The 22,221-nt window shown below is 46.1% G+C and overlaps 1 protein-coding gene across 7 annotated transcripts in view; it reads left to right on the forward strand.

Moving 5' to 3' along the window:
• Window positions 1-653: 653 nt before the first annotated feature.
• Window positions 654-22,221, forward strand: part of ZBTB39 (zinc finger and BTB domain containing 39) — a 44,505-nt gene continuing 22,937 nt past the window's right edge. For 2 of the 7 annotated variants that reach the window (XM_068267488.1, XM_068267487.1), the window contains exon 1: window positions 654-832. The gene's annotated coding sequence lies outside the window, so the exon portion shown is untranslated. Of the gene's footprint in view, window positions 833-882; window positions 1,092-16,685; window positions 16,761-22,221 lie in introns of those variants that run through there. The other 5 variants (XM_068267490.1, XM_068267494.1, XM_068267489.1 and 2 more) reach the window with 3 other exon arrangements.

Below are 22,221 nucleotides of genomic sequence, written 5' to 3' on the forward strand. Positions count from 1 at the left end.
CAAAACGCTGCGATTTTGCTGAAGCGTGACCCCTTTAGGGCCCGTTCACACTGCACGCGTTTCCAGCCACGTTTTGGAAACGCGTGCAGAGTGCAATGTCTGATGTTCACACTGCATGCGTTCCGGACACGCATGCTGCACGCAGATTTTTCAAAAACGCGTGGCTGTCCCATTCACTTTTCAGTGATGGGATCAGCCACGCAACGCACACAAACGCGGATGGCCATGCGTTCGTACGCGTTGCGGTCCGCACGCGTTCCGCACGCATGGCCATCCGCATTTCTGATCTGAACGGGCCCTCAGTGGGTTTTTTTCCCCCCACAGGTTTGCTTTAAGCTTATTATTAATTTTATGAAATATGCTTTAACACTTTTATGTTTACTAGGCGTTAAAAACCTACTGTGCAAATAAGTTGAAAAACATCTCCCAGAATAACTTTTTTTATTAAATCAGGCCAAGAAGACGGTTCCCTGCTGGATATATCTGCAGTACTCATAAAACAAAACCCTGTAGAAAACGCATCGTCGTCAATATACAACTTCCACAAAAGAAAGAACTCCTTTCCCTGTTTCTAGAAAGCATCCGTCACTTCATCCTCCGGTCCCAAGATGGCGCTGTAATTGCCCGGAGGGAACTTGCACTGAGATAATGTCGCTCTTCATTCGGACTGGGTCGCTCTCGTCATCGTCTACGGAGGCCGGAGCTGCGAGCTGCCTTTGTGTACCCAGCCGGTGCGGCACCGAGGAGTCTCCGGTACGATGTGGCCGCTGTAAGCGCGCTGGGCCTGCTCGGGCGGCACAGGGCTGCCTGGCCAGAGTGCGGGGGATGGATAGTAAGTGGCTGTAGGGCGCGCGGCGGCAGCAGCAGCAGCTTTGTGTGGAGAGCCGAGGAGAGGCAGCCTGGCCGAGCTGTGTGTTTACACTGCTTTCTAGCAGCCTGTAGGCCTGGGCACAGTGTGCTCTCCCCGCAGAATAATGTCCTCTGTGATAGCGGAGCACAGAGCCTGTCTGCCTGACATATTGCTGCTGGGAAGCAGAGAAACTAGGATGCTGTATAGTTCTGTAACCCATAGCAACCACTGAGATTTACCGGTATAACAGTCGAGATGTAGATGCATTTTTGATTGTTAGGGGTTTGTGTGCTTTTTGTTTGTATAGTGATGTAAGTCCCTAGTTGCTTTGGAGTCAGAAGTGTTAGATCTATAAATTAGCTTAAAAGGACAATAACAAATCAGTTTTACTTTCCTGGGGCTTCTACCAGCCCCCTGCAGCCATCCTGTGCCCCTGCGTCACTCACGGAGCCTCCGGTGCCCCGCTGCCAGCTAGTTTCGTTTTCGCTGACAGGCCTGGCCACACGTATTTTTCTTTGCGTTCCCGTCCACAATAGCGTCCTGTGGATGTGCAGAATGCTATTGAGGACGGGAACATGAAGAAGGATACATGTGGCCAGGCCTGCGCAGGCGCAGAAAGCCCGCTGACTCCCTGTCAGCGAAAATAAAACTAGCTGGCAGCGGGGGTCCGGAGGCTCTGGATGACTGCGAGGGCACGGGACGGTTGCAGGGGGCTGGTAGAAGCCTCAGGCAAGTAAAACTGATTTTTTTTTTATTCCTGGCTTAAAGGGAAGATCCACGGAGTTGTTTAAAGAGAACCCGAGGTGGGAATTACTTTTACTATTGGGGCACAGAGGCTGGTTGTGCGCACTAAGACCAGCCTCTGTTGCCCCATCGTGTGCCTCCATGTCCCCCCTGCTCGCCGCTATACCCCCCGCATTGCTGGCTGTGTCGCCAGCTCAATGTTTACCTTGCGCTGTCAGTCAGCGCCGCTCCCCCGCCTCCTCCGCATCGGCGCCACCCGCCGCGTCACTTCCCTCCTATCAGCGGGAGGGAAGGGACACGGGCGGGTGCGCCGATGCGGAGGAGGCGGGGGAGCGGCGCTGACTGACAGCGCAAGGTAAACATTGAGCTGGCGACACGCTGCGTGTCGCCAGCAATGCGGGGGGTATAGCGGCGAGCAGGGGGGACATGGAGGCACACGATGGGGCAACAGAGGCTGGTCTTAGTGCGCACAACCAGCCTCTGTGCCCCAATAGTAAAAGTAATTCCCACCTCGGGTTCTCTTTAAAAAAATAAAAATACTAATCCACTTACCTGGGGCTTCCTCCAGCTCGTGGCAGGCAGGACGTGCCCTCGAAGCCGCTCTGGAGGCTCCCGGTCTTCTCCGGTGGCTAACCCGAACTGGCCAGGTCGGCTTCCTGGTCGGGCTTCTCCTTGCGCGCCAACGTGCGTCTCACGCGGTTGAGTTGACGTCATCGGACGTCCTACGGACTGTACTGCGCAGACGCAGAACTACTGCGCCTGCGCAGAACAGCATGGAGGACGTCTGATGACGTCAGTGCGACCGTGTGAGATGCACGTTGGAGCGCACAAGAGCCCGACCTGGAAGCCGGCCTGGTTGGGTGAGCCGCCGGAGAAGACCGGGAGCCTCCAGAGCGGCGTCGAGGGCACGTCCTGCCTGCCACGGGCTGGAGGAAGCCCCAGGAAGTGTATTAGTACTTTTATTTTTCCGTGAACCCTCCCTTTAAGCGTTCCTTTAAGTGCACCTGAGATGGGGTGTATTTAAACCTGGGGCATCCTCCAGCTCCGTTAGGTGCGTGGGGCTCCTCACTGTCCTGTCCGTCCGGTCCGTTCTCTTGTAAATCCGCCAGGTAATCTTTCCAGTTGTGCGCTTCTGTGCATGTCCAGCCTGGCCACGTTCTGTGCCTGCGCAGTACTACTGCTCAGGTGCAGAATACTCTTGTCTGCTGGTGCGTGACTGCGTGTCCGCGCTGCGCATGCACAGAATAGCACGGATGGCTGGAATGCCGAGAGTGATTAAAAGAGGATGGTGAGGGACCCCACGCACCAAATGGGGCTGAAGGAAACCCCAGGTAAGTATAATTACACCCATACACCCCATCTCAGGTTCCCTTTAAAGGATTTTAGAGGTGTAATGAAACTGATCTTTTACTTTACAGGGGCTTCTTCCAGTCCCCTTAGACTTGTATGTCCTCCTCACTCAGCTGTTCTGCCTGCTACAGCAGCCAAGTTACCCAAGTAATACAGTACTGCTCATGCGCTGGTGCAGCGGTGCATCCTTCATTGCGGTCCCGTTGCCATAAGTCTTCTGCTCATGCAGGGCTACAAGGCTTGATGCAGTGCGTATGCGCAGAGCAATCCCAGGCATGGGAGCACAATCAAGGAACGCGGGCCAGCGCATGTGAAGTGCTTGGGTAGCTTGGCTGCTGTAGCCGAGCGAACGGCAAGGAGGAGGGCAGCGAGAGACATACAAGCCTACGGTGGCTGGAAGAATCCACAGGTAAGTTAAGTGTTTATTTTCACCTCTTGCATTCTTTTAAGTAATCTTGAGTCAGTTTTAAAGAAGTTGGTTACTTAGTAAGAGGGATCCTCCAGAGGCTTCCCGCGTCCTCATCAAGACCACGGGGCCCTGTGACAGTTTGTGTCCCTGTAGCTCTTCATGCATGAGAGTGGCAATATTGTACTTGCGGCGCAGCAGTAGCACGGAGCCGCTAGTGGGTGAGCTGCTTTGCCTTATGGCCATTATCATGCAGGCACAGTATGGGTGGCACCTGTACATGGTGGTTAGCGCAGCCATGAGAAATGATCAGACAAGCTCTTGTCTGATCTGTTCAGAGGGTCTGTGCGTGGCAATGATGGGGGTGAGGAGGACACGGGAATCCGCTGATTACCTGGGTGGTGCAGTGGAATGCACTCTCTCCTTGCTGCGCTAGGGCCCTTGTTTGAATCCCAGCCAGGACCACTATCTGCACAGAGTTAGTAAGTTCTTCCAGTGTCTGTGTCTGTTTCCTCTGGGCATACTAGTTTACTAGTTTACTTCCATATCCCCAGAACATTGAGATAACTTAAAGAAAGAGAATCTGTATTGTTAAAATCGCACAAAAGTAAACATACCAGTGCGTTAGGGGACATCTCCTATTACCCTCTGTCACAATTTCGCCACTCCTCGCTGCATTAAAAGTGGTTAAAAACAGTTTTAAAAAGTTTGTTTATAAACAAACAAAATGACCACCAAAACAGGAAGTAGATTGATGTACAGTATGTCCACACATAGAAAATACATCCATACACAAGCAGGCTGTATACACCCTTCCTTTTGAATCTCAAGAGATCATTTGTGTGTTTCTTTCCCCCTGCAGCTATCTTCCACTGAAGTGTCAGGCTGTTTCTTCCTGCATAGTGCAGACAGCTGTGCCTGTATGTAATTCCTCAGTATGTGAAAGCCCAGCCAGCTCAGAGGAGGATTTATCCAGCTTGTAAAAGAGAAGAGAGAAGCTGCACTAATCTAAATAATACACAGGCAGTGTGCAGAGAGGGGCCTGGAGGGGGGAGATGCATCACAGAACCACAACACTGAAGAACTTGGCAGCCTTTCAGACACAGGCCTGACAAGTCTGACAAGAGAGAGATAAGTTGATTTATTACAGAGATGGTGATAGTAGAACGTGCTGCAGTAAGCCAGAGCACATTAGAATAGCTTTTGGAACTTGTAGGATGATAAACAGGATGCAATTTTTGTTACGGAGTCTCTTTAAAGAACAAGTGACACCCATGCTAACCTAGATATAAAAAAACACATACATAAGTAGATGAATAATTCTACTTAGTGGCTGGAAAGTGTAATGGTTAAGGGCTCTGCCTCTGACACAGGAGACCTGGGTTCAAATCCTGGCTCTGCCTATTCAGTAAGCCAGCACCTATTTCAGTAAGGAGTTTCTTGGGCAAGTCTCCTTAACACTGCTACTGCCTACTGAGTGCGCTCTAGTGGCTGCCTCGCAAGCGCTTTGAGTCCGACAGGAGAAAGGCGCTATACAAATACTGCCATTATTATTACTTACATAACAGATGTATTGCACTGACCATTATAATTCCTGTGAATTTTATAAAGCAAAGCAGAGAATCCTATTCTAGACAGTTTCCATCTTGGTTACTTTTGCCCTTCTGACATAATTTCCTCCCTCACTCTTTTTTGTTGTTCTTGCTAATTGTGTAGTAGTTATTCCTCCCAGAGTCTTCAGAAACTCCCACTAAGGTCTATACTAGGAAGTGCACTGTCTTATGTCATTAGGAGGGGGAAATAAAGGGAAGAGGAGGAATACATTATAGATAAAAATACCCCACAGCATGCAACTGTTTGGCAATGGCAATTAAAGGGCCAGTGCTCCTAAGGTATGTGATAACTCCAAACCATAACAGCAGAAAAAGTTTTGAATGTAGGATTAGCATCTTTATCACTTAATATACTCAGGCCAGTTGCTGTTGAAATTTGATTTTTATGGTGACCAGTATCCAGATTTAACCATTTAATCCCCCGGGGATTTTCACCTCATGCATTAGATTAGAGCAATTTTCACCTCCCATTCATTCGCTAATAACTTTATCACTACTTATCACAATTTATTGATCTATATCTTGTTTTTTCCGCCACTGATTAGGCTTTTTTTTGGGTGGTACATTTTGCTAAGATTTATTTTTTTTATAAATGCATTTTAACAGGATTAATAAGAAAAAAATGGAAAATCATTATTTCTCATTTTTCGGCCATTATAGCTTTAAAATAATCCACGCTACCATAATTAAAACCTATGTATTTTATTTGCCCGTTTGTCTTGGTTATGACACCATTTACATTTTGTCCCTATCACAATGTATGGCGCCAATATTTTATTTGGAAATAAAGGTGCATTTTTTCCATTTTGCATCCATCACCATTTACAAGCTTATAATTTAAAAAATGTTCGTAGTATACCTCCTTCAAATGCATATTTAAAAAAAGTTCAGACCCTTAGGTAACTATTTGTCTTTTTTTTTTTTTTTTTTTTTTTTTTAATTCTTTTTTTTCCATTAAAAATTTTATTTGGGTAATATTTTGGTGTGGGAAATAAACAGTTAATTTTTTAATGTTATTGTATGTGTAAATTGTAATGTAAAAAAATATATTGATGTAGTTTTACTATTTGGCCACCTTGAGTTTTTTTCGCCTTGTGCTTCTCGCTAAGCGGAAACACAAGGGGGGCGCGGAAAATTTTACGTGCAGAAAGACTTAAGCCTCTAGTAAGGCTAGCCTAGCTACATGATTTAAAAAATAAATAAATAAATAAAAAATGTGCTGCGCCGCTGCCCTGGCCGTTCTAATAGAATGCCAGGGTGTTTAAGGCAGCCATACACTGGTCGATTGCCACCAGATCGACCAGGAGATAGATCCCCTCTGTGATCGAATCTGATCAAAGAGGGATCTATTGGCTACCTACACTGCAAACAGATTTTGAATCGATTTCACTATGAAATCGATTCACAATCTGTGGAGCTGCCGCCCCTGCATACATTACCTTATCTGGCCGACGCGAGTCCCCCGGTCTCCTCTGTCTCTTCTCTGCTTTGGGCTTCAGCTTCACTTTACTTCCTTTCGGGGGAAGTTTAATCCTTTCCACTCTGAGTTTTTTCCTAAAGGGAGTCGTTTCTGCTCGGAGTTTTTTTTTTTTTTTACAGAAATGCGCTCTCCCTCTTACTCTCTCTCCCATTTTAACATGGAACATAACATTGTAACATGGTATATCTTATTTTAACCACTTGAGGACCACAGTCTTTCTACCCCTTAAGGACCGGCCACTTTTTTTCCATTCAGACCACTGCAGCTTTCACGGTTTATTGCTCGCTCATACAACCTACCACCTAAATGAATTTTGGCTCCTTTTCTTGTCACTAATAAAGCTTTCTTTTGGTGCTATTTGTTGCTCCTGCGATTTTTACTTTTTATTATATTCATCAAAAAAGACATGAATTTTGGCAAAAAAATGATTTTTTTAACTTTCTGTGCTGACAATTTTCAAATAAAGTAAAATTTCTGTATACATGCAGCGCGAAAAATGTGGACAAACATGTTTTTGATAAAAAAAAAACCATTCAGTGTATATTTATTGGTTTGGGTAAAAGTTATAGCGTTTACAAACTATGGTGCAAAAAGTGAATTTTGCCATTTTCAAGCATCTATGACTTTTCTGACCCCCTGTCATGTTTCATGAGGGGCTAGAATTCCAGGATAGTATAAATACCCCCCAAATGACCCCATTTTGGAAAGAAGACATCCCAAAGTATTCACTGAGAGGCATAGTGAGTTCATAGAAGATATTATTTTTTGTCACAAGTAATTGGAAAATGACACTTTGTGACAAAAAAAAAGAAAAAAAAAAAGAATCCATTTCTTCTAACTTGCGACAAAAAAAAATGAAATCTGCCACGGACTCACCATGCCCCTCTCTGAATACCTTGAAGTGTCTACTTTCCAAAATGGGGTCATTTGTGGGGTGTGTTTACTGTCCTCGCATTTTGGGGGTGCTAATTTGTAAGCACCCCTGTAAAGCCTAAAGGTGCTCATTGGACTTTGGGCCCCTTAGCGCAGTAAGGCTGCAAAAAAGTGCCACACATGTGGTATTGCCGTACTCAAGAGAAGTAGTAGAATGTGTTTTGGGGTGTATTTTTACACATACCCATGCTGGGTGGGAGAAATATCTCTGTAAATTACAATTTTTTCATTTTATTTACACACAATTGTCCATTTACAGAGTTATTTCTCCCACCCAGCATGGGTATGTGTAAAAATACACCCCAAAACACATTGTACTACTTCTCCCGAGTACGGCGATACCACATGTGTGGCACTTTTTTGCACCCTAACTGCGCTAAAGGGCCCAAAGTCCAATGAGTACCTTTAGGATTTCACAAGTCATTTTGCAGAATTTGATTTCCAGACTACTCCTCACGGTTTAGGGCCCCTAAAATGCCAGGGCAGTATAGGAACCCCACAAATGACCCCATTCTAGAAAGAAGACACCCCAAGGTATTCCGTTAGGAGTATGGTGAGTTCATAGAAGATTTTTTTTTGTCAAAAGTTAGCGGAAAATTGATTTTTATTGTTTTTTTCACAAAGTGTCATTTTCCACTAACTTGTGACAAAAAATAAAATCTTCTATGAACTCACCATACTCCTAACGGAATACCTTGAGGTGTCTTCTTTCTAAAATGGGGTCATTTGTGGGGTTCCTATACTGCCCTGGCATTTTAGGGGCCCTAAACCGTGAGGAGTAGTCTGGAAATCAAATTCCGCAAAATGACCTGTGAAATCCTAAAGGTACTCATTGGACTTTGGGCCCTTTAGCGCAGTTAGGGTGCAAAAAAGTGCCACACATGTGGTATCGCCGTACTCGGGAGAAGTAGTACAATGTGTTTCGGGGTGTATTTTTACACATACCCATGCTGGGTGGGAGAAATAACTCTGTAAATGGACAATTGTGTGTAAAAAAATCAAAAGATTGTCATTTACAGAGGTATTTCTCCCACCCAGCATGGGTATGTGTAAAAATACACCCCAAAACACATTGTACTACTTCTCCCGAGTACGGCGATACCACATGTGTGGCACTTTTTTGCACCCTAACTGCGCTAAAGGGCCCAAAGTCCAATGAGTACCTTTAGGATTTCACAGGTCATTTTGCGAAATTTGATTTCCAGACTACTCCTCACGGTTTAGGGCCCCTAAAAGGCCAGTTCAGTATAGGAACCCCACAAATGACCCCATTTTAGAAAGACACCCCAAGGTATTCCGTTAGGAGTATGGTGAGTTCATAGAAGATTTTATTTTTTGTCACAAGTTAGTGGAAAATGACACTTTGTGAAAAAAACAATAAAAATCAATTTTCCGCTAACTTTTGACAAAAAATAAAATCTTCTATGAACTCACCATACTCCTAACGGAATACCTTTGGGTGTCTTCTTTCTAGAATGGGGTCATTTGTGGGGTTACTATACTGCCCTGGCATTTTAGGGGCCCTAAACCGTGAGGAGTAGTCTTGAAACCAAATGTCGCAAAATGACCTGTGAAATCCTAAAGGTACTCATTGGACTTTGGGCCCCTTAGTGTACTTAGGGTGTAAAAAAGTGCCACACATGTGGTACCGCCGTACTCAGGAGAAGTAGTATAATGTGTTTTGGGGTGTATTTTTACACATACCCATGCTAAGTGGGAGAAATATCTCTGTAAATGACAATTGTTTGATTTGTTTTACACACAATTGACCATTTACATAGAAATTTCTCCCACCCAGCATGGGTATGTGTAAAAATACACCCCAAAACACATTATACTACTTTTCCTGAGTACGGCGGTACCACATGTGTGACACTTTTTTGCAGCCTAGGTGCGCTAAGGGGCCCAACGTCCTATTCACGGGTCATTTTGAGGCATTTGTTTTCTAGACTACTCCTCGCGGTTTAGGGCCCCTAAAATGCCAGGGCAGTATAGGAACCCCACAAGTGACCCCATTTTAGAAAGAAGACACCCCAAGGTATTCCGTTAGGTGTATGGCGAGTTCATAGAAGATTTTATTTTTTGTCACAAGTTAGTGAAAAATGACACTTTGTGAAAAAAAACCAATAAAAATCAATTTCCGCTAACTTTTGACAAAAAATAAAATCTTCTATGAACTCGTCATACACCTAACAGAATACCTTGGGGTGTCTTTTTTTCTAAAATGGGGTCACTTGTGGGGTTCCTATACCGCCCTGGCATTTTACGGGCCCAAAACCGTGAGTAGTCTGGAAACCAAATGTCTCAAAATGACTGTTCAGGGGTATAAGCATCTGCAAATTTTGATGACAGGTGGTCTATGAGGGGGCGAATTTTGTGGAACCGGTCATAAGCAGGGTGGCCTTTTAGATGACAGGTTGTATTGGGCCTGATCTGATGGATAGGAGTGCTAGGGGGGTGACAGGAGGTGATTGATGGGTGTCTCAGGGGGTGGTTAGAGGGGAAAATAGATGCAATCAATGCACTGGGGAGGTGATCGGAAGGGGTTCTGATCGGGATCTGAGGGTTTGGCCGAGTGATCAGGAGCCCGCACGGGGCAAATTAGGGCCTGATCTGATGGGTAGGTGTGCTTAGGGGGTGACAGGAGGTGATTGATGGGTGTCTCAAGGTGTGATTAGAGGGGGGAATAGATGCAAGCAATGCACTGGCGAGGTGATCAGGGCTGGGGTCTGAGGGCATTCTGAGGGTGTGGGCGGGTGATTGAGTGCCCTAGGGGCAGATAGGGGTCTAATCTGATAGGTAGCAGTGACAGGGGGTGATTGATGGGTAATTAGTGGGTGTTTAGGGTAGAGAACAGATGTGAACACTGCACTTGGGAGGTGATCGGACGTCGGATCTGCGGGCGATCTATTGGTGTGGGTGGGTGATCAGATTGCCCGCAAGGGGCAGGTTAGGGGCTGATTGATGGGTGGCAGTGACAGCGGGTGATTGATGGGTGGCAGTGACAGGGGGTGATTGATGGGTGATTGACAGGTGATCAGTGGGTTATTACAGGGAAGGACAGATGTAAATAATGCCCTGGCGAATTGATAAGGGGGGGTCTGAGGGCAATCTGAGCGTGTAGGCGGGTGATTGGGTGCCCGCAAGGGGCAGATTAGGGTCTGATCTGATGGGTAACAGTGACAGGTGGTGATAGGGGGTGATTGATGGGTGATTGATGGGTAATTAGTGAGTGTTTAGAGGAGAGAATAGATGGAAACACTGCGCTTGGGTGGTGATCTGATGTCGGATCTGCGGGCGATCTATTGGTGTGGGTGGGTGATTAGTTTGCCCGCAAGGGGCAGGTTAGGGGCTGATTGTTGGGTGGCAGTGACAGGGGGTGATTGATGGGTGATAGGTGATTGGCAGGTGATCTACAGGTGATCAGTGGGTTATTACAGGGAAGGACAGATGTAATTAATGCACTGGTGAATTGATAAGGGGGGGGGGGGTCTGAGGGCAATCTGAGCGTGTGGGCGGGTGATTGGGTGCCCGCAAGGGGCAGCTTAGGGTCTGATCTGATAGGTAACAGTGACAGGTGGTGATAGGGGGTGATTGATGGGTGATTGATGGGTAATTAGTGGGTGTTTAGAGAAGATAACAGATGTAAACAATACATTTGGGAGGTAATCTGACGGCGGGTTTGCGGGCGATCTAATGGTGTGGGTGGGTGATCAGATTGCCCGCAAGGGGCAGGTTAGGGGCTGATTGATGGGTGGCAGTGACAGGGGGTGACAGGGGGTGATTGATGGGTGATAGGTGATTGGCAGGTGATTGACAGGTGATCAGTGGGTTATTACAGGGAAGAACAGATGTAATTAATGCACTGGCGAATTGATAAGGGGGGGTCAGAGGGCAATCTGAGCGTGTTGGCGGGTGATTGGGTGCCCGCAAGGGGCAGATTAGGGTCTGATCTGATAGGTAAAAGTGACAGGTGGTGATAGGGGGTGATTGATGGGTAATTAGTGGGTGTTTAGAGGAGAGAATAGATGTAAACAATGGATTTGGGAGGTGATCTGATGTCGGATCTGCGGGCGATCTATTGGTGTGGGTGGGTGATCAGATTGCCCGCAAGGGGCAGGTTTAGGGGCTGATTGTTGGGTGGCAGTGACAGGGGGTGATTGATGGGTGATTGATGGGTGATTGACAGGTTATCAGGGAAGATAGATGCATACAGTACACAGGGGGGGGGGGGTCTGGGGAGAATCTGAGGGGTGGGGGGGTGATCAGCAGGGGGCAGGGGGGGGGGGATAAAAAAAAAAATAGCGTTGACAGATAGTGACAGGGAGTGATTGATGGGTTATTAGGTGGGTGATTGGGTGCAAACAGGGGTCTGGGGGGTGGGCAGGGGGGGGGTCTGAGGGGTGCTGTGGGCGATCAGTGGGCGGGGGGGGGCAGATCAGTGTGTTTGGGTGCAGACTAGGGTGGCTGCAGCCTGCCCTGGTGGTCCCTCGGACACTGGGACCACCAGGGCAGGAGGCAGCCTGTATAATACACTTTGTATACATTACAAAGTGTATTATACACTTTGTAGCGGCGATCGCGGGGTTAACATCCCGCCGGCGCTTCCGTATGGCCGGCGGGATGTTACGGCGGGTGGGCGGAGCCAGTTGCCGGGGGAAGCGCGCGTCATCAATGACGCGATCGCTCCCCCGGCATGCCTAAAGGACGCGCCGCCTGAAGGCGTATTGCGGTCCTTTAGGCGTCCACTTTGCCGCCGCCCATGGGCTGTGGTCGGTCGGCAAGTGGTTAAAGGACACATTATAACGTTTAATTTAATACCTTATTTGGACAGTTTGGCATCTTTTATTGGCTGGTAGCAGAGAAGAAAGCCAAGGTATGGTAAATTTTACAGCAATTTCCTGAGTGTAATCCTGGCTTGCGTGAGCAAGTTTCGCAATAAAGGGGCCCATACACCTAACAATTTTCCAGCCGAAATACGGCCGTTTCGATCACAGTGATCGAAACAGCCGTGAAATCGCCGCGCACACCGCTGACAGAACAATGGATTTCCGTCCGAAATCCTTCGTTCTCGTCGATCCATCCGTGCGGAAGATTTTTCTCGGTCGCCGGCGGGTCAGGAGTGCATCGCTAGCGGCGTTCGAATGACCAACGCAATACAGCTGGTATACATTACCTGCTCCGCTGGCGCGAGTCCCCTGGTCCACCGCTGTCTTCTCCGCCTGGTCCCGGCATCTTCTCCGCATCCGGCATAACTTCCTGTGTTACTGCAGTGACAGCGAAATTACAAATAGAGGGCGCTCTATTTGAACTTCCGCTGTCACTGGAGTGACAAAAAGTTATACGCGGATGCCAGCCGGGAGCCGATGCGGTGAAGATGCCGGGACCTGGCGGAGAAGACAGTGGTGGACCAGGGGACTCTCGCCAGCGGAGCAGCTAATGTATGGGGGGGGGGGCGCGGCAGCGGCAGCTCCACAGATGATTATCTGTTTCAGGCTGAAATCGATTCACAATCTGTTTGCAGTAAAGGCAGCCATACGATTCCTCTATGATCCGATTCGATCAGAGAGGGATCTATCTTTTGGGCGAATCTTATGGCAAATCGACCAGTGTATGGCCACCTTAATAGATGGTTTTATGCCTGCCACCCGGTGTCTTCATACCACTACACACGATGCAATCTTTGGTATTTCAATTGGGAATTAGAGCAATTAAATGCTGGCTACTATTTAGACGCTCCTCCACGTCCATTGCACAGGATGCCATTGCTCCTCTATGCAACTTTGCAAGAAATCTGCGGTGGAATCTAAAAGGAATCTGCAAAAAGGAATCAGCAAGGAAAATGCTAGGAAATTTCAATGCATCTGTCACTTCCTGGTAGCGCTGATCATGCACTTCGGGTTTGGGGCAGGGGGGTACCACCTGTGTGGGCATGTACTCTTACATGCCCACTATACAAGGGAAGAGAGATCGGACTTTGCCCCCCGCAGAAATTATGTCCCGCATAGCGGGACATACGAGTGCAGCGGGAAATTTGCGATGTCCTGCTATGCGGGACATACGAGTGGAATTTAAACAGTAGAGGGCGCTCTACTGTTTAAACTTTCCCCGACTTGAAGTAAGTGAAGCCAGCCAGAGCCCAGCGCGGAGAAGGGACCGCAGGGACACGCGCCGGCGGAACAGGTAATGTATTGCTGCCAACATCGGACATTCGAACGCCACTATCGACGCACTCCCGACCCGCCGGTGATCGAGCGAAATTTTCCGCACGGACAGATCGCTCAATTTTGGACTGAAATTGGTCGATCGGTCAGCATTTCCGTATCGATTTCACAGCAGATTCGATCACAGTGATCGAATCTGCTGTCTATCGGCGAGAAATTGAGTAAGGGCTGGTGCACACCGAGCGGCTTTTTGGGCGTTTTCAGATCCGCTTGCGGCTGCGGATCTGCTTGGTCAATGTATCTCAATGGGGTGGTGCACACCAGAGCGGCAGGCGTTTTGCAGAAACGAAAAATGCCTGGGTGAGGCATTTTTTGGATTTCGGATGCGTTTCTGCCTCAATGTTAAGTATAGGAAAAACGCAAACCGCTCTGAAAAACGGCACTTCAGAGCGGTTTTGCAGGCGTTTTTGTTACAGAAGCTGTTCAGTAACAGCTTTACTGTAACAATATATGAAATCTACTATACTGAAAACCGCAGCAGCAATCCGCAAAACGCTAGCAAAACGCCTCATAAAAATAAAAAAAAGCGTTTAAAAATCTGCTAGCATTTTGCGGATCTGCTAGCGGGTTTTGGTGTGCACCAGCCCTATGTGTATGGGCACCTTTAGACTTATGTCTCTGGTCCTAATGTTTTATTTCTTAGCTGTACTACACATGCAAATCATTATATCATATTTTTTTTTCCGCTTCAGTGTCCCTAACACATCCCAAATGGGTTTGTTTTTGAAGTAAGTGTGAACCGGCCCTAACACAGTAATACTGTGACTTGGTAATGGCAATTGGCAACTGCATCCTCTATAATAAAACCCCTGTGTCCGTGCCTCCTGTCTCTGTGTAGCGTTGTCCGTGCTTTTGGCCACTGCGCATGTGCGCAGCACGGTCCCAGAGACAGGAGGCTGGGGACGGGGCCAGGGAGTCAAGCGGGCGGCCTGATGTGCGGCGGGCAGCGGTCGCATGCAGTGGTGGGTGAGCGGGCGGCAGCGGGTAGGCGGGCACACGCTTGCCCGGGCGTGTGCGTGCCCAGGAACACAGACCTAGAGCCCGTTTTTATACGGGCTTAGGTCTACTAGTTTAGATATAAAGTTGCTGCTTGAAATGTACTGTATATTTAAAGCAACAATGACGTCTCTACAGTCTGCTAGTGCTACACAGTACAAATCCTCTCCTTTTAAATAAACCATTTTGCTACCGAGCGCAATTCCAAATTTTTTTTACAAATAAATAACTGCAAAGTGGTGTGTGCATAATTATTCGCCCCCCTTTGATCTGAGTGCATTCAGTTGCCCATAGACATTGCCTGATGAGTGCTAATGACTAAATAGAGTGCACCTGTGTGTAATCTAATGGCAGTACAAATACAGCTGCTCAGTGACGGCCTTAGAGGTTGTCTAAGAGAATATTGGGAGCAACAACACCGCGTAGTCCAAAGAACACACAAGACAGGTCAGGGATCAAGTTATAGAGAAATTTAAAGCAGGCTTAGGCTACAAAAAGATCTCCAAAGCCTTGAACATCCCATGGAGCACTGTTCAAGCTATCATTCAGAAATGGAAGGAGTATGGCACAACTGTAAACCTACCAAGACCAGGCCATCCACCTAAACTCACAGGCCGAACAAGGAGAGTGCTGATCAAACAAACACAACATTTATATCGCGCTTTTCTCCTGGCGGACTCAAATGCAGTCAAGAGGCCCATGGTGACTCTGGACGAGCTGCAGAGATCTACAGCTCAGGTGGGCGACTCTGTCCATAGGACAACTATTAGTCATGCACTGTACAAAGTTGGCCTTTATGGAAGAGTGGCAAGAAGAAAGGCATTGTTAACAGAAAGCATAAGAAGTCCCGTTTGCAGTTTGCCACAAGCCATGTGGGGGACACAGCAACCATGTGGAAGAAGGTGCTCTGGTCAGATGAGACTAGGATGGAACTTTTTGGCCAAAATGCAAAACGCTATGTGTGGCGGAAAACTAACACTGCACATCAATCTGAACACACCATCCCTACTGTCAAATATGGTGGTGGCAGCATCATGCTCGGGGGGTGCATCTCTTCAGCAGGGACAGGGAAGCTGGTCAGAGTTAATGGGAAGATGGATGGAGCCAAATACAGGGCAAACTTGGAAGAAAACCTCTTGGAGACTGCAAAAGACTTGAGACTGGGGCGGAGGTTCACCTTCCAGCAGGACAATGACCCTAAACATAAAGCCAGGGCAACAATGGAATGGTTTAAAACAAAACATATCCAAGTGTTAGAATGGCCCAGTCAAAGTCCAGATCTAAATCCAATCGAGAATCTGTGGCAAGATCTGAAAACTGCTGTTCGCAAACGCTGTCCATCTAATCTGACTGAGCTGGAGCTGTTTTGCACAGAAGAATGGGCAAGGATTTCAGTCTCTAGATGTGCAAAGCTGGTAGAGTCATACCTACAAGACTGGCAGCTGTAATTGCAGCATAAGGTGGTTCTACAAGGTATTGACTCAGGGGGACCGAATAATTATGCACACCCCACTTCTCATGTGTACACCACTTTGTATTGGTCTTTCACGTGGAATGCCAATAGAAATTTATGCATGTTATATATAGAAATTGATATATATATATATATATATATATATATATATATATATATATATATATATATATATATAAATACGGGGCTCGTGTGCCTCTCCTCCCGGCAGTGTACTACAGGACCTGGTTCCATACTGTAGACTGGTCTTGTAGCTAGCAGAAGAGCAGCTAATCGGGTGCTCTGGGGGTCACATGATCACTGTGATCATGCTTGAGCTGCAGGCTGGAAACGATCTGTTCTCTATAGAGAACAAATCGTTTCCAGTTAATAAAAAATAAAAAAATAAAATTATATATATATATATATATATATATATATATATATATATATATATATATATATATATATATATATATTTTTTTTTTTTTATTTGTGTCAGCTGTAACAAATACATGTTTTTGTTTAAAAGTTATTTATGCTGTTGTGTATCTTTTATAGCAGAGAGGAGTTCATTATTGCGGTGCAACGCTAACCGACGTTTGAGTGGTTGTGCGTCTGTGCCCCCGTCGCAATATCGCGGAAACGACCGCTCGGCATTGAAAAAAATCATTGTTTGACGTGAAAACCGTCTGGAAAGTCGTGACGCGGGTACATAGCTTTAAGGTTATTATACTGTTGCTTATCTTTTAGAGCAAAAAGGAAGTTCTGAGTTCAGGTCCGCTTTTTAAAAAAAACAAACAATGAAAATTTAAATAAGTTAGCGAATACATCAGGCAACTTGGCGGCCGATCGACCACCCGATTTTGATTATTATAATCGAATCGTGTGAAAGTTGGTGCTGCCAAGTACATGCCTGATCGATGATGCAACCAATTTCATACTGAAATTGGTCACATAAATCGGTCGGACATGCTGCAAGATGCCGGGTCTTCGTGGTCCGTCGAGTGCGCGGCGGTAATGGCGAGTGATATCGGGATGAGCGATGAACCCCCCCCCCCCCCCTGTGCTCTATACATTACCTGTCCGTATCCGGCGCTTGCTCAGGGATTCGCCCTCCGTCCATACACGTGGCCCACGTGGTTGCTGTAGTAGCGTGGCCGTGCTTGTGATGTCACACAAGCGCCCACATGCATGCCAACAACCATGTATGGTGCGTGTATGAATGAAGCATCAGATAAGCGTCTTGTGCGGAAAGGTAATGGGGGGCAACGTTGGGGCAGCGAAAGTGGCATCACAAGGCCAATTCCGGATCGATTTAAGCATGAAATTAATTGGGAATCGACCTGTGGTGTATGGGTAGGGAACAGATTTCTCTCTGATCAGATGATTGCGCAGGCGCTGCCCCGTAACGTGCATCCTTGATCACACGTCCGTGGCTGGGAGCACTCTATGCATGCGCATTACGTAGTTGTGACAGCGCGCACGCGCATAGTGCTCCTGGCCGCGGGATCAAGGACGAGCATCGTCAGGCAGCTGTATGCTATGTTGAAAATGGCACAGTAGCCAAGTGCTTCAACAGTAAAGGATAGAATCTGTGTTTACTAACTCTGTAATTGCCCTAGTTTTTGAGAAAGTGATTCCATCCTGTTTTAACCATTAGGGCCCTTTCACACTAGAAGGCTTTTTCAGCGTTTTAACTCCACGGCCATAGTTGGCAGTTTCTAAGGTAAAAAAGTCCATAGACGTTCATTTTACCTTTCACACGTAACGCTGCGTTTTGGAGCGTTGCATTTTGAAGCTCCCAGGAGCTTTTTTAGGGCTGACCGTGGCTTATCTCATTACAATTGATAGTAATGTGTTGGCGTCAAAACGCCATACAGCCAAAATGCAGCGTTTTAGCCTTTAACCGCTGCCTGTAGTGTGAAAGAGCCCTAAGTAATGGTCTGAGCAGTCTCTTGATTCATTTGCAGGCAGTCTAGGTACAGTGTGTGACCGTGCACCTGCTGCTCTGCCCTCCCCCTTGCAGGTTGATTTTCCTGTCTGGGCTGAGTGATCTGAGAATGATGGAGAGGGTCTGATTGCACAGAGGGAGTTAATTCAGTGTAGGAAGGTTACTGGCTGAATGTGGCATAGCTGGAATCTCATTCCACTCACATGACTCGGCAGTGATGAGTACAGATTGCCCGGCAAGCTCATGGGGTACCAGAACTCCTAGGAGTGTGTAAAGGGCTGAAAGAGAACAATAAGCCTCCTTACTAAAATGCTAAGCAAAACAAACACTTGCCTTCTTAGAACAGAAGAGATTTGCAATTATTCAGGTTCTGTTCCAAGTGAAAAAGCCAGTTGAAATGCTACTGCTACCGTGTTTTCCTGAAAATAAGTGTCTTATATTAACTTTTGCACCAAAACATGTGCTCTTCTTTTTCCTAGCTCCATGCTGCTGTTTCCCCAAGCTTCTGCCTATGGGGAAGAAGTACGGTAACTTGTGTTTCTGGGCTGCAGTAATAACACAAGTTGCCATAATTTTTTTCCTTACTGCCGCTAAGGCTGACTTTCTGGGTAGGGCTTATATTTGGAGCGTGCTCGAAATTCTTGCTAGGGCTTTTTTCGGGGGCTGTCTTAATTTCGGGAAAAGAGGATATGGTGAGCTGAGAGCAAGGAAAGCAAAGTGTGAAAACTTATAGAACAATGTATTTTGTTTCATAAATCTATTAATGAAACTTAATGAGCCAATCTGATCTTCCCTACCCTGTTATTATAATACGAAGTGCAAACATATACACAGCTCTGATGATAACCTTTATAGCACACCTTCACAGTATAAAGGTGCGTACACATGTCCAACTTTACGCGACCTTTACGCAGGGCTGTGGAGTCGGTCCAAAAATCCTCCGACTCCTCAGTTTAGGATTCCACCGACTCCGACTCCTCTAATTTGCATATTACAATTTTGTTGATTTAAAAGTATGTAACATGAAATTCGTCTCTTAACTGCCAATGCTTAGGAATTTTACAAGACAACTGAAGTGAGAAGGATATGTAGACTACTATATTTATTCCCTTTAGACTAAAACTAGTCCTTGGTAAGAGTACTTTTAAAAGGTACAAACCGGAACAAAGAACATCTATCAGGCCCTAGGCAATGTAAGTGTGGGTACATGTAAGAATGATGTGCAGGTACTCTGCAGGGGAATGAGGAGATTGTAAACAGGCAACACCTCTGTGTTCAATGTGCACAGCATTCTCAGTGGATTCCCTGCAGCTCTGTGGAGAGTGCATATGTAGAGTGTACTGTGTAACAAAGTAAACCTGAGACAGATGAAATTAAAGTTTTATACACACCTGGGGCTTCCTCCAGCCGCCTTCAGGATAATCAGTCCCTTGTTGTCCTCCTCCACCACCTGGATCTTCTGCTATGAGTCCAGGTACTTGAGCCAGTCGGGTGTAGTGCGCATGCACACACTCCGCCACCAGGAGCATACTACACCTGTGCAGCACTATTGCGCAGGTGCAGAATGTTCCTGGCTGTGGGAGCGGCATGCGGCCGGACAGCGCTGACTGGCTGAATTACCAGGACTCATAGCAGAAGATCCTGGTGGTGGAGGACAGCGAGGTACTGATTAGCCTGAAGGGGGCTGGAGGAAGCCCCAGGTATGTATAAAACTTTACTTTTCATCCGTTTCAGTTACCCTTTAATTTGTAGTCACCAAACCAAATTTTAACAACATATCAAATTATTTGATTTTATCAGCAAAGGGAGTGCATACATTTGCATAAATCAGCTTCAGTGCATAATTATTTCCATCTCATTGACCATCTCTATTAGTGACACAGCTACACATCAGGCTTTATTCTTACAGTATAGATGTTATTTAGTATATATAAGAGATTCCTGTGTACACATCATATATACAGGCACAATCAGATATGTATATCTGACCTTAAAAATACGGGGACTGCTTTATTGAAGCAACACAAATAACTAATTTTGATTGGTTTATTTCATTTTTGTGGACTAAGCACAGCTATTACTGTCTATAGAGTGTATATATACATTATTTTTAATGACTATTATCTGAGAAATAGAACATTTTATCATATTTTCTATTTTAATGACAGTTACAAATTCATTAGGAGTCGGTGCATTTTTTCCCGACTCCGACTCCAGGCACCCAAAATTGCCCGACTCCACGACTCCGACTCCACAGCCCTGCCTTTACGCCTGATTGTCGTTTAAACTGGTCGTTTGAGCGACTTGACATGCAAACAAGTCGTTTAAATGTCCTGTTCACACTGACCAACAAAGCGGCTGATATCCTAATTTACATGTTATTTAACCAATTTTATAATGGACTGCATAGAACATTGGACTAGATTAAACGACTGATCAAACAACTGTATGTTTGAACGTCTGTTAGTTGGAGAAACGACTAGAAGTTGTGTGTACCTGACAGTCATTTGAACAACAGTTGGTCCCACTGATCTACCAAGCGGGTCGGGCAAACCGGCTTTTATCAGTTGCTCGACTGTACGTGCACACGTCCAACTTGTCGTTCAAACAAGTCGGACAACAAGTTGGTCGGAAAATCAGGACTTTTGTACGTACCTTATCCACTTTAGGTCGAGAGCAATTTTTATATGTCAGCGCTGCTCCCATTCATTCACCAACAACTTTTACTACTTATCACTTCTAAATGATCTATATATTGTTTTTTTCAGGACAAATCAGGCTTTTAGTGTGTAATCATTTTGCTTAGTAATTACCTTATGTTCTTTTCATTTTAAATGGAAAATAAGTAGGCTTGCAGTAAAAGTTAGCACCCAACCATCCAGATGAGGCGTGCTTTGGTTTTTGTCCCTCTGCCTCCAGGAACAGCAGGTAGAATTTCCTAGAGAAGAGACCCAGCACCGTCCACAAATGTATTTCAAGCTCTTTATTTTTTTTATTTTTGCCCAAGCATAGACTTGCCCTTTTTAATGTGTTTGATGCTTTAAAAATAAAGAGCTTGAAATACATTTGAAGACGGTGCTGGGTCTCTTCTCTTGGAAAGGGAAAATAAGGGAAAAAATAGAAATAACACACTACATCTCCATTTACATCCAGTATAGAGATGCAAAGTTCGGATCTTTTCAATAATCTGGATGATTTGAATCGGATCATTGAAAAGATCCGGATCTTTGATCCGAATCTCGGATCATTTTACAAGGTGAAATGACTAGCAGGACAGGAGAAGGGGAGGGGGGTGGACACACAGAGAAGGGGAGAAGATGGACAGAGGGCAGGGAGTGGACAGAGAAGGGAGGAGGGACGAGTAGAGAGCAGAAAAGTTTGTTTGCACACAATACCCACATTCTGCAATCATATGCTTTACATATATTTCACCTATATGTTCATCTGTATACTCCCAACTCCCATTCCCCAAAGCATTCCCAGAAGTGAAGTGCAGCTGTATAGAGCAGTGCAGGAGGATCATATTGCACAGCAATCACAGTGCCTGCCCTGTCCTAGCCCAGCACGCTGCCTGTAACGTTACTGAGCTGTGCCAAAAGTTTCCAGTGTGTTCACTGTGCACAACTACGGAACAGACAGCCTATAATGAGCAGCACATTATAGCCAGTATGTGTGCTCTACACATATCTGGCAGTAGCACCCATGTCCCCTCTCTCTCATCTACCTGTCCCTGCAAGGCTGCCTCCTCTTCAATAGAGCGATCCATCTCTGCTCTGCTTCCAGGACCCCGCTGCCCGTTGAGAGGGGGGGGGGGGGCGTGTCGCTCCTGGCCCCGCCCCCTTTGTGATCTGAATCGCTTATTTTGATGATTCGCAAGATTCGACTCACAAAATAGATTTGGATCAAAGATCCGAATCGTTCATGATCTGGACAACACTAATCCAGTATAGCTTTTACAATAAACAGTGCTAACTATACGTTAAACCTACAAATTTTATTTGTTTATCCATCCTGGTTATTAAAAAATTTAGATTGTTCCTAGTACAATGCATGATGACATTCAGGAACAAGTTCATGTACGCTCAACCCCCTTTTTGAATCCTACCAGTTGGTGCAGGATCTGGTGAGCCAAGCCAAACCATACGAGCAAACAAGGAAGGATCCGCAAACCAGATAAAGGATGATTAATAAAAGCTGGTATTCTTTATTTGGAACTCC

This window comes from Hyperolius riggenbachi, chromosome 2, assembly GCF_040937935.1.
Source record: "Hyperolius riggenbachi isolate aHypRig1 chromosome 2, aHypRig1.pri, whole genome shotgun sequence".
Classification (NCBI taxonomy): Eukaryota; Metazoa; Chordata; class Amphibia; order Anura; family Hyperoliidae; genus Hyperolius; species Hyperolius riggenbachi.